The following is a 10100-nucleotide window of genomic DNA, read 5'->3' on the forward strand; positions in this document are numbered from 1 at the left end:
AGCTGTTTCTCTTTATTTTGAGTTGTAACCCATTAGCAAATGAAGGTCCCTTTTTTCTCCCATGCGGTCTTTTCTCCCACAGACTTTACTCCATTTGCATCATCACAGTCAACTCTACTTTGGGGAGGCAGCTCTTCCCCATCACATTTTGAGTGCCTTCCAACCTGAGGGGCTCATTTTCCGGCACTATATCTGACAATGTTTCTCTGCTATTCATAATGTTTTCAGTTACTAAATATTTGGATATAGTTCATCACTCCTTCTTCCTAGTCTGTCTTCATCTGGAAGCTCATCTGAAACTTGTCCTCCATGGGTGACCCTACTGATATTTAAAATACCTTTGGCATAGTTTTCAGAATCACAGAAACTCAGAAGCCACCACAGTACAACAAACTGACAGACGAGTGGTGGATATATATGTATTTGTAGTTGTTGTTCTCAACTGCTGTCGAGGAGGTTCTGACTCATAGTGACCCTGTATAGGCTTTCCAAGGAGCAGCTGATGGGTTGTAACTGCCGACTTTGTGGCTCACAGTCCAGTACTGATCCTTCAGCACCACACCCGGAGTCCATAGGACTGTAAATATTAACTGTAAATGTTTCTAAGACAGCAAATCGTAACTGGAGCAGATAGTCTCATCTTTCTCCCATGGCTCTGCTAACAGGTTTGAACTGCCAATCTTCTAGTTAGAAACACTGCCTCACTCAGCATCAACAGGAGTCCAACTCCTTAAAAATATAATAATATGTAAATATGTAACATATAACTGTGTATGTATAGACTGATATAGTGTGTCATGTGTATATATGGTATGAGCATATCTGTATGCATAAGTATGAATGCATGTATATGTATTGCCCAAGGCAAAGAAATATCATTTTGCCTCTCAGAAGATAATTCCATATGTAGAGTAGTTTATGGGAAAGTCACATTAAGCAAAATATTTACAACATTAAGTTGGCATACGTAACTTCTGATTGAATTGCCATCCCCATCATTTTCTGCCTGGCTGACTAGTTGTTGTTTTCCCTATGATAAGGTAACCCTCTCTCCACTCTCCAGCCTAGTTCAGATTCCTATTTCACAGCATCCTCTTGACTGAGTTTCTTTGTCATAGCACTGATTACATTTCTTTAATGTGGTAAAATATGTGTATTACTGTTTAGTATGTATGTATCTATGTATCTATATTACTGAATTATATATATTACTCTATATCCTTAAAGTCAAGTTCCAGGCACTCAGTAAAGACTTCATTAAACTATGCTCTCCCAAATGAAAAGCTTCCTTCAGAGAATATTTAACAACAACTTACACATTCACCTGGTCTGTTATGGAGTAACCTTGCACTGTAAATATTTACATGAAGTAACAAAAGCATATACTCAAATTTTTCCTATTATAAAACCAGTAATCCATTGCCATTGAGTCAATTCCAACTCACAGCAGCTCCTTTGGGTTTCTAAGATTGTAAATCTTAATGCAAGCAGACAACCTCATCTTTCTACCAAGGAGTTACTGGTGGATTTGAACCATTGACCTTGTGGTTAGTATCCCAACACTTAATCCACTATGCCACTTGGGCTTTTTTCCCCCTAACACAAAGAGTAATAAAAATCATTTTGAGGTCCAAGAGTGCCTCGTCTTATATATTAAGTCATACCACATAATGAGTCATTTATTTTGCATCAAGTGTGTGCACATCAGTTCATGATATATTGCTGAAATCATAATTCTTTCACATATTCTGCATTTCCATTTTATCATATTCTATTGATTTGAAACACATAAAGGAAAAAAAAGAAAAACTTCAAAATAACCACGATTCATTCAGTAAGTCAAAAAATTATTTTGAAGTGGAACTAAAGACCATTGCAACAATTCATTCTAGAAACATTGCAAATTATCATTACTTTGAAATTTCTAGACTTGCATTATTATTTCAAAAATACTTTATATTTTCCTCTGTATTATCTTCAATAGTATGATATTTAATCTTTGATTATTAAGTTTTTCTATTCTACACTTGTAAAAACTCAAATAATTACTTATTAAACCAAAATTTAAGTGCCCTATCGAAAGAGCTCTGGTAGCTTAATGGTTACGAATCGGGCTGTGAACCGCAAAGTCAGCAGTTCAAAACTACCAGCCGCTTCGCGGGACAAAGATGAGGCTTTCTGCTCCCATAAAGATTTACAGCCTCGGAAATCCTGTTCAGGGTTGCTATGGGTCGGAAACTACTCGACGGCACTTAACAACAACATAGAAGAAAAAGAAGAAAGGTAGGTATGGAGGGAAGAAGCTTCATTTAGAAATGGATGTTGTTATTGTTAATAACAATATCATAGCGATCCTATCTAGGGTTTTCAAGGAGCAGCTGCAGGGTTTGAACTGCTAACTATGAAGTTAGCAGTCCAATGCTGATCCTACAGAGACACACAAGGACTATGGTCTATTTAGTAGCCCTTTCATCTGTGTACACAATATCCAAGGTAGCTTTGAGAAACAATATTGCTTAATTAAGCTCTTATTCTTATATCTGAAACATGAATTCACTCATATTGATACACATTATTTCCAATGTCTTGCAGCCACTATTCATAGGTACTTTTATAATTTCTTATAAATAATTAATTTTATTAAATTGCTAAAGGTTTTTCTTCTTAGTGCTTCAGAGTTTTATTTTCACTGCCCATTTAAAAAAACAACAGCATTATAGTTTACATCTTGTTTTAATATTTAAAAAATACTTGTCTTTCCAGTAAGATCTAATTGGTATTCATTTTGCCAATTCACTCGAATGTTGTTATTGTTAAGTGTCGTCAAGTTGGTTTGGACTCATAGTGACACTGTATAGAGTTTCTGAGAGTGGCTGGTGGATTTGAACCCGCTGACCTTGCAGTTCCAGTCAACCTTGGGGTCAAGTGCTTATCCTACAGTGCCACACCAGGACTCCAGCAGAATAGGCATTTCATATTGGACACGTCTCTCAAGGTGAAATGAGTTCATAGACTACAGCCTTCAAGATATGCAGATGCTGGTATCATGGCAGTGGTGACAGATGCTTACTGATTGTGATTTGAAAAATAGTAGCTTAGTTCCCTAGATTCCTTTTTTTAAAATATAAATGACCTTAAATGTTACCATTTCCAAACAATAGGTGAAAGCTAAGGTAACATCTCTGGAAGAAATTTGGAAGCGATTTAATATGGCATTCAGGCAATTTCTGCCATAGACTATACTCAATCTTTTCTTTTAATTTTGACACCTCAAGCTGAAAAATTTTCAGCTTTTGTTGAAGTTAAAATAATGCAACTGGGGGAACTGAATAAATTGTTATGAAATACAGTTCCATGATGAATTTTCACAAACATACTCCATCATATACAAGAGAAAACTCATTGGAGGAAAAAAAATAAGCTTTCAAAATGAATCAAGAAATAAAGACAGACTGCTGATATACAGAAAAATAAATACAGAAGACTAGAGAGGAAAAATATTTTATAAAAGACAAATTAGCACAATATCATCTTCTTTAATTATGCCTTATGAGCTTTGGAAATCTTTCTCTGCTTGTTTAGCATTAGTTTTTAGATTTCAGGTTGACTGGTCTATGTAAATTGATTACACATTCAAGTTGTGAAAATGATTTTGAAATGGAAGATTCATTGTGTTCATAAGCATTGAATATATATTTATTTTCCCAGGAGGAGGAGTGCTAATTTAACATTTTCCCATTTTTAAGGTAGCAGCAATGATAGCTATTTATTTATTTATTATTGCTTTAGAAAACATCTTTGGGGAAAGTGAAACAATTATTCAACGATGGAAAACTTTAGGATAATGAATATTTAGGTGAACTTTATAAGATTTGCTATAAAAGCTGGTGTTACACTTATATCTAAAGGAAATTTATGCTTCTCATATTGCACAAATTGTCATTCCTCTTGGTGTCTATGTTGTATAATTTATTCAACTAATAATTATTTATTGTTGATACTTTTGTTATTTGCTGTCAAGTCTTTGTTGTTCAAACCAACCATGAGGTTGAGTGCTTGTCCTACGGCACCACATAGTATAATAGAAATTATTATATGATAGATTCTGGGCTAGGCACTGAAAATAGAACAGTGGAAAAACAGATGAGTATTCCTCTACTTAGCAACTTATTTTCAGGTGGAGAGGCAGAAAATAAATAAGCACATATATAGCATGGAGTCCTGATGGTGGTGCTACAGGTTAGGTATTACACTGCTAACCCTAAGGTTGGTAGTTCAAACCCACCAGTCACTCTGCAGGAGAAAGATGAGCTGTCTCCTGTGGTTATGTGCCGTGGAGTCGGTTCCAACCCATAACGACACTGTACAGGTTTCTGAGGCTATAAATCTTTACAGGAGCAGAAAACCTCATCTTTCTCCCGCAGAACAGCTGGTAGTTTCCAACTGCTAACTGTAAGGTTTGCAGCCCGATTCATAACCACCACACTACCAGAGCTCCTTGTCTCTTATAAAGATGAACAGTCTCAGAAACCTTATCTAGAGTCACTGTAAGTCAGAATTAACTTGACGGCAGTGGGTTTGGGGTATTACAAAGAAAGAAAAATGAATAGAAAGGGCAAAGGAACAACAGAGGTGGGGTGAGGATTACCATTTTAAATAGCATGACCCAAAAATGTCACTGAGGTAAATTGACTAACTGATGTGTTGCTGCAGGATAAGCACTAGATTGCAAGGTCAGTCTGAACTTCAGTATCAGTTCAGACTCACCAGCTGCTGCTGCTCAGAAACCCTATACAGGACAGCTCTGAGTCAGAAACAACATGGCGGCACTTAACAACAACAATCTGAAAGCAGTGAAGTAGTAAGCCGTGTGGATACGTGAGAAGGTAGGAGTATTTAGCCGCACAGAATAGTTATTGCTAAGACACTCAGGTGGGAACTTCTTCAACTACATCTGATCATATTTAGAACATTGTATAAGTTCTTAATTGCGGGTACTTATTTTTTTTCTCTATTTTAGAGATGTTGTATGCCTCTTTTAAAAAACTTCAAGCTTTCTACTTAAATCTTAACCTTGTATTTTCATTTTCTTTAACATAATAATCAGTTTAAAGTTTACATTTGATAATTCAGGAATTCTATTTTTCTGTGGTCTGTTGCTCTCTTGGTTAGGTGGACTTGCATCTTCATGTGCCTTGTTATTTTTTAATTAGTATGGGGCATTGCATATGAAAAACTGGCAGATATACAATTGGATGATATTCTTTTCCATAAGAGAGAAATAATGACTACATGAGGAAGGCAAGTATGGGTACTAGTCACTCCAGATCATATTTGAAAGCTGTGACCGATGTGATCCAATTAGAAATTTAGATAATTGGAAGTTGATTCTCAGAGCCAGTCAATTGTCAGTTCACCACGCCTTCAGGTTGTAACACTCAGACTCTAATCTAAGTCTGAAAGATCCCTCCATACCTCCATACTCCGGGAAACAAATTTCAATGATTTGTCCCTCTGTCCTCGAGGGAAAACAAAATTCCATGATTTGTCCCTCTGTCATTTGCACTCCGCCAATAATTTTGCTCAATCCACCAATAATCTCACCCTCTCATCCACCGTGTATGACATTATCAACTAACGCTATTAGAAAAATAGTTTTAAAGGTGGAGGACAGTTTTATGCATTCCTTTCTTGTCTTGGATCTTGACACTATGACCTATGCTTCCTTGAAAGCTTTCAAAGAATGCTAAATGCTAAACCATTTAAAAATATTTTGTCCAGTTTTGTTTTCTAATTCCTCTAAGTTAGAAAACTGAGCCCAATTACCTAGTTTACCATATTGAAAGTAAATTCTGAATTAGTACTTGCTTTTGTCATGATCCATTTTGTAGATCACACTTCTTTGATCACTGTTGGTAGAGAAAAGCATTGCATTTGAGTACCACATAGTTTCTATCACATATTAGTTCGATATGTCACTTTTTAATGTCATGGATTTCAATAACAATCACAAAGGTTTCTCAGTCTATCTGCAAGTAATATTCCCATGTTTGAAGAATAAAGTCCTTATTGATTGCATTTCTGTGTCTCTAGCACATTAAAAAATTAATTGCACAAAACTGCACAATATTAAGAGAACCCTGGTGTCACAGTGGTTAAGCAATCAACTGTTTTCAAAACCTCAGTGGTTGAATCGACCAGCTGCTCTGTTGGAGAAAGATGTGGAGGTCTGCTTCTGTAAAGATTTACAGCCTTATAAAAAGAAGAAAAAAAGATTTATATCCTTGGAAATCCTATGGGGCAGTTCTACTCTCTCCTTAGGCTCACTATGAGTTAGAATCAACTCAATTACAACAAGTTTGGTTTGTTTTGTACAATATTATCAAACTAAATGAAACATTTTGTAAAAGACATCTCGGCCAATAATATACCGTTATTTGAAAAGGTGTTTTATCTATGTGCACTGTGGTTCACTGTAATACAGTTACAATCCAATCCCTTGATTATATGCTGAATTTAGTTTTCTTGTTGAATCTAAAACACGTTTGCAAATGGACATCAGTTTTAAAACACTATAATAATTCTTGTTAATCACTTCTTACAACTGTTCTTGGCTTCTTAACTACATCATGTATAGAGGATGCATGTAAATGAAATCTGTCCAAGTTGTGACTATGCTATGGTTTATCCAAGGATAACCTTTATGAAAAATACAAGTAGTAGAGACTGATGGTTTCTTGTGAGTTGTAGAAGCAGGTTTAAGCAAATTTCTTGCCAGTTGCTGATCTAGAAAGAGATGCCCACTATTAAAATGTAATAGTGAACTGCTCTTTACATAAAAAAATCACTGAAGCAAAAGAGTTCTTTGAAAAAAAATCTGCTGATATTGAACCTAGAAAAGTTGTTTCTGTTATTGTAAGTTGCCCTTGTTCTTGTTGTTTTGGAGCCTTCAAGTCAGTTCTGATCCATAGTGTCCCTGTGTACAACAGAACGAAACACTACCCCATACTGTGCCATCCTCACAATCGCTGCTAGGCTTGAGACCGTTGTTGCTCCCACTGTGCCAGTCCATCTTGTTGAGGGTCTCACTCTTTTTCACTGTTCCTCCACTTTACTAAGCATGGTGTTCTTTTCCAGGAACTGATCCCTTCTTATAATATGTCCGAAATATAAGACAAAGTTGCCATTGAGGTGAAATCAATCCTCACTCATGATGGCTTCTTGTATGCAAATTAGAACTGCTCCCCAGGGTTTTCCAGCTTCAGTCATTCAAGGTGCTGCTAGGTGGGTTGAACCACCAATCTTTTGACTGGTAGTTGAGAGTTTAACCATTTGTGCCTTCCAGGGACAAACAAAACTAAAAATATTTAAGCTCTTATAATAAAGTGATTTTACAATGAATTTTAAAGAAGAAAGTTATTTTTACAATGGATTTTAAAGAAAAAAGTTACTTTTTACAAATAGTTGTAAAAGTGAGCATTGTTTCCCTAACCAAATTGTTAAATTTAAACTTTAGGAATACTATCTATTTGCCTGTCTATCTATCTATCTATCTATCTATCTATCTATCTATCTATCTATCTATCATCTATCTATCTATCTAAAGTCCTAGTGGCAAAGCAAGCTAAAGATTGGGCTGCTAACCAAGATGTCAGAGGATCAAACCCACCCACCCCTCTTTAGGAGAAAGATGAAGCTGTCGGCTTTCATAAAGATTGATATTTCAGAAATCCCAGAGATCAGTTTTACTCTGTTTTATGGGATCAGTGTGGGTCAAAATCAACTCAATATTAGTGTTTTTCTTTTGTTCTATATCTATATATTACTGTGTATCTATCTACCTATCAATCTGCAGTCCTTGTAGCAAAGTGGTTAAATGCCCAGCTGCTAACAGAAACATGGAAGTTTGCTTCCATAAAGATTTACAGTTTTGGAAATGCTATAGTAATGTTCTCTGTTCTATCGCATCATTATGAATCAGAAATCCATTCGATGGCAATAGTTTATCTCTCTGTCTCAAGATGCATATAAGATTTTTACATGTTTTTTTGTTTTTACCTTATTCCTCAACATTGAGAGTGAGGCTAGGAGGAACTATGCAGAAAAGAGTCAAACACTGGATAGCAGAATTGAACTATGAACAAGGATGTCTATCACCTAAATCCATGCTTTTCCCACTTTTTCTGTTGTGTAATAAGAGGGAAATAAAACCTTGCAAAATCAAATAGGATACTAACTTTATAAACATAGGTAATTTATGAAATAATGTGCAGGGTTATGGATAGGATGATAACTTGGAAAATGTTTTTGAGAAATGGTCATCTTTTTAGCATTCTTTCAAAACTGATAATTTTTCAAGGTGCATAAAATCACTAAAGCTCAGGATTTATATGAATAATACATAATATTACAGTTGCTTGGAAATTATTAAACCATATGTGATATATTCCATCTACTAAGATTAATATCCTAGAGAAATACAGTTTACCTAATATCACCAAAATTTCTTCCAAAGAGGCAGACCATAAGAAAACTTTCCCGTGAACTTTTCTTTTCCGTAAAAAAGAAGCCACCCATAGTGTTAATATTTCCAGCAGACTCCTTTAGCAATCACAATGTATAATCATTCACCTGGGACAGAGCACATGTTGCACTGAATTGTCATTTGTCTTTCTAGATTAAAAGCAAGTAAGTCTCTTGCCTGCAGTAATCATTCAGGAAATGTGATTAACATAAAATCAAAGAGTCCCTTTTTGTCAGGACTGTGTGTGTTACTTTGATCCCCTGACCTCTACCTTCTTACTACTTCCATCATTAGTAACTCCCTGCTTCCAGTGCTGGATAGAGTCACTTTTTTAACATGTCTTCTCATTTCTTGCTAGAAGAATAAGTTATGGAGAAAATAAAGCATAAATTTATTTCTTAGAGTGTTAAATATAAAAAATATCTATTGCTCTGCTTTCTTTACTTGGAGATTTTTTTTCTCTCAGATACACAAGGTCATTTGAACAGTAGGAAAAAACATAATGCAAATTTTTATGTGAGTTGTTTTTTTTAGCTTGACAAAACTAAAATTTAACTTACACATGTAATCTCAGAGTTCTAATTCTAAATGTATAATATCAAAATTTGATTATTTCATGTAGTATATTATTCACTTATATATATAAGAGTAACTATAGACGATAATATAAATAATACTTAAGATTTACTGTTAAATGAAAATTAGCTATGAGAACTGTGTGTACAATATAATTTCATTTATAAAAATGGAGAAGTTATTTGAATTTGTATGCATGAAATCATAAGAACTGGCTACAAGTGAAAAGTTGAAAGTGTAGCTTTTGAGTTCTGGAGTCAAAAGGAGACTTACTTTGCATTCATTACTTCTTTTGTATTATTCAAAATATTTGTGACATGCTTGAGGTAATTATCAAGTAAAATTAATGGATAATAAAGTGCAATAATTAAATTTTGTAAAAATCTTATGTAGGTATATTCATTCATTCATCTAAGAGCCTTTTATTATGACTTCATGATGCTGTTCTGTTGTTGTTAGGTGCTATGGAGTCAGTTCCTACTCACAGTGGCCCTGTGTACAACAGAATGAAACACTGTCTGGTCTTTACTACCACTACCAGCACCACCATGCCTTCCCTGGAAGCCTGGTGTGACACCATAGACTAAATACTTGATTACTGAACACAAGGTCACTATGAGTTGGAACAGATTTCACAGCATTTAACAAAATCAACAACAAAGAAGAGGGAAAGAATTAAGGAGGGAGGAAGGAAGTTACATTTAGAAATTGTTGTAGTTGTTGTTAGGTGCTGTTGAGTTGGTACCGACTCATAACGACCCTATCCACAACAGAGCGAAACAGTGCCCAGTCCTGTGCCAACCTCACAATTATTGTTATGTCTGAGCCCATTGCTGCTGCCACTGTGCCAATCCATCTTATTGGGGGTCTTCCTCTTTTTGTCTTAACCTTCCCTCTAACAAAAATGATATCCTGGTTGCGCAGTAGTGCTAGCGGCTTCCTTCTTCCTTTCTTAGGCTCGGCAGTCAGCCCTCGTGCTGAGCCGCAACAAATCGCCTCC

The 10100-nt window shown here is 35.5% G+C and overlaps 1 protein-coding gene across 1 annotated transcript in view; it reads left to right on the forward strand.

Annotated features, from left to right (window-relative positions):
• XIRP2 (xin actin-binding repeat containing 2) overlaps nucleotides 1-10100 on the forward strand; it is a 494188-nt gene that overhangs the window by 252091 nt on the left and 231997 nt on the right. The gene's annotated exons all lie outside the window — the stretch shown is intronic.

This window comes from Chrysochloris asiatica, unplaced genomic scaffold, assembly GCF_000296735.1.
Source record: "Chrysochloris asiatica unplaced genomic scaffold, ChrAsi1.0 scaffold00099, whole genome shotgun sequence".
Lineage (NCBI taxonomy): Eukaryota > Metazoa > Chordata > Mammalia > Afrosoricida > Chrysochloridae > Chrysochloris > Chrysochloris asiatica.